Consider the following 3,862-nt stretch of genomic DNA (forward strand, 5'->3'; position numbering starts at 1 on the left):
AAAAAAAAAAAGTATAATGTTATAATAAGTCTGATCACATTACAAAGAGACACGTGTATGTGCATGCGAGTAAACATCGGCATATTCATACAGATATTCGCATGCATACAGTTACATAATTCATATTCACGCACTCATTACCAAATAAGCGAGCTGGCTATATTATTACTGTGTTGTTTTTGTTCTTTGTCGCCCATTAATTTGCAACGCAACGCGACGCAATTCACTGCGATTCATTCAATTTCAATCGAGAGAGCATTTGTTCCTGTTTAATAATTATTCATAATAGCGGAAATACTCTACCTACACACATATGTTTGTGCGCTTGTGCGTTTACGTGTGCGTATGCATTTGTGTATACACGCTTAAAATGTGTTAAACCATATAGCAACATGGTGATGATGTGCTGTTGCTGCAGTTGATTTTACTTTATACCTTTTATTTTCTTCACTATCACTCGGCTTGCAATGAACTTTAACAATTTCATGAATTTATTTATATCGAAAAAAAATTGTCATAACTATATGAGTAGGTTTTTATATATATACATATGCGTATTATTGGTTCCATTAATGCGCTTGCAAACACACATTCGCACATAGTCTGTTATCAATTACGTTTTTTCTTCCCAACGCTATGAGAGCGACAAGGTATATTAATATTATCATTCCGTTTGAAACTGATAATTGTGCACTCTTTACTAGCATATAATTCTACGTCATTCAATTTGCTGTGTATTCATCGGTTGGTCGACACTGTTCGTTTCTATTCGTTTGACCCAATTATTAATCTATTCGCCTTTTCGCCATTCGACCCTTGGCTACCTGTGTGCCTTCACATTTCACCAACTCTCCCTCTATTCATATGAAAAGCTTTCTATCCGTTTTCGTTTGCTTTTTGGTATGTCTGTTCGCCCGTCCATCTATTCTCTCTTTGCCGGGCTAACTGACTTCCAACCTCGATCTGCTCAAAGTGCTAACTGTTAGCTCGTCTCTTTGTCAGTTATGTCTACATGCATCCGCTTGTCGGCAATGCTAATTTGGGCTAATCTATCGTCTGACTAACCATATATTTGTCAGTCCATTTATATTTCTAATACTCCAACTACTTGTCGCCCTATATATAGAATTTTAAAAGCAGTATATTTTTTCTGAATGCTCTTGTTTGGCATTGATATCTTAGGGCATAAAAAATTCGCCTCACAGGGGTCGTATAAGCCACATTTTTCTCTCGCTTATTTTTGCAAAGCATTATTTCAAAACAAAGAAAAAAAAAAGAAACAAAAAAAAAACTCAACTCAAATACGCATACACACATGTGTATGCCATTAGTAATAATATTGAAAATATTTTTACTACTTTTGGAATTTTATTAAATTTTTACTATATATAATAATATTTTTCGATATATATGCTATGCTATGCTATGCTATGTATATGTGGCAACGCTCTTTGAAAATCGTAGTACATTAATAATGAAAGTGCATTATTGGCGATCGACCCACATATAATTAACGGCATAAAAAAACCATTAAAATTTAATTTATGCACATGTAGACTATTTTATTACGTTAGCTGAGTGGAGCATGCCGAGCGCACGGTCGGCGCATTTATATTATCAGCCGGCCAAACAGTCAAAAAGGACAACCAAGCAAATGTGACAAACGCAAATAATTTTTATCATTAATATAATAATGAATTGCCGGTCAGACGGCAGGCAACCGAACTGTTTGCTTTATAAATAAATATTTATTTGTTCAACTTAATGGAGGTGATGTTGTCGGTTTTGACTGAGATGGTATGAATAAGTTCACAATTGGTTGACATAATCTATACTAGGTGACGATATTATAATTACAGCATCGAGAAGCATAGAGAAACTTTTTCGTAATGAATTATAATAAAATGCAGTAAATATTGCAAATAGGTGTGTATGTATAAAAATAAAATTTGCTCAGAAAAGTTGAAAAGGAAAACCAAATTTATTTTCTTTATTGTTATTACAATCATTTATTATTATTATTTTTGTATCACATTTTCTTATAACACTATCAGCTATTAAAATTTACGTAAACTATTATAGTATACATACATTCACACACCCACACACAAACACATGCACACGCACACACACACACACACTGAACTCAAAACGAATAAAGGAAAGTAATAAAAAAAAAAAAAAAAAAACTGAATACATACGAAATGCATTTTAAAGGAAAGATTGCTTGACAAAGCCAGATAATAATTTAACCGGTACTATATATAAAGACATTTTTAGGCAATTTTTCATAAAAATTGTCTGACAACAAGGATATGAACGCATAAAGTCGAACAGTTCACAATGTCTTGTTGTGGGATCTTTCATTTGAAAAGATTCAAATATGATTTTGATGAAATTTTTCATTTATTATTATTATTATTGTTATTATAATTTATTTCAATCAAGATAGGCAGACGCGATAATTTATCTACGCGCTTTATTAAGATTAAATATTTTACTTACATAACTATTTCAGGTAGTTTCAAATAGTGCAATAGTCTTGAATGTTGGAAAGGTTTTCTTTCGCATTCATACTAAGACTACATTTAATCATAACATTTTGTTTAAATTTTGCAATCTGAAGGAGAGGTTTTCTTAAGAATCCATTGGTATGACTAAAGCCGATTCTTTTAAATATAATATTTCGATGTTGACTTTCTCGATCGATTAGTTAGATGTAGATAGGCAAATTAGATAAAGATTAACATGCGCGGGTGGTGCTATTGTTTTTTGTTTTTTTTTTTTTTTTTTATAAAATTTCTATTTGATCTTTTTGCTCATTTACTCCAATCTTTAAGATCAAATTTATTTACTGCAAATCTTCAAATTATTTTGTATATAATATATCACTGCGCCTACAATGAAAAGATCCGTTTGTCGAATTAGAAACTCTTCCACGTCCAAAAAGTTGACTTATTTCTTAGACTCAATGACTATTGTTTATCGAAATGTTGGGCTTCTAAACTCAATAGTTCAGCTTGCATAGTTAAATTCAGTGAGAATTTCGTAGAATTTTCATACTTGGCTTTTAGGGAAACCTTGCTAAGATATTACCCCGCATTCGTCGGATATTCTTTCCATTAGTTACCACGTTTCTGGGAAATATGAATTGCCTAAACGTGATGTTTTAATTGCCATTACAGTTATCTTTTCGCCATGCTTATCGCAATTTTCAACTCTTTCTACTGTAGAACACTACCGCGCACTCTAATGAAAATTGTATTAATAATCTGCTCTCCCTGTACTCCCTTAAATGCGGATGATTCTATCGATATGAAATATAATGGCAATAGCATTCCGTTATGCGCTGTTGTTCTAAATATTTATAATCTCCTCAGTAAAACCGATCATAACGTGTAAAGAGTACCTTCGTTATGGAAATGTGCAAGTGTCAATGTAAAGATCTCGTTGAGAAGTCGAGTATCGTACCAAGACTGTTTGAGAACGAATCGCTACTCAAATCTTCTATGTCTTTCACCAATTCAACATGCTTTCTAAAAGGAGGATATCAATCAATGAAGCGAATCTTTGCCATGTTTTCAGGGCATTCTTTAACGCTCGACAAATGCAAGTAGTACACGTATAGTACACTGATTTTCGTAAAACTTTTGAATGAGTTAATCACAGGTCATTGATCGGGTTTCCCATCGTACTCACTAAAAGGAGAAAACTCCTATCTGTATAACAAATCTTTTAGCTTTCTTTCCAGCTCAACTCATCTTTAATAAACTTGCTATGACGTCGGATTTCCCTCAAGGAGACATCTTAAGACTCTATGCCTTGTACGTCAACGATCTTCCATCGACGATTAAGCCGAGCA

The sequence above is a fragment of the Glossina fuscipes genome, unplaced genomic scaffold (assembly GCF_014805625.2).
Source record: "Glossina fuscipes isolate IAEA_lab_2018 unplaced genomic scaffold, Yale_Gfus_2 0, whole genome shotgun sequence".
Taxonomy (NCBI): Eukaryota; Metazoa; Arthropoda; class Insecta; order Diptera; family Glossinidae; genus Glossina; species Glossina fuscipes.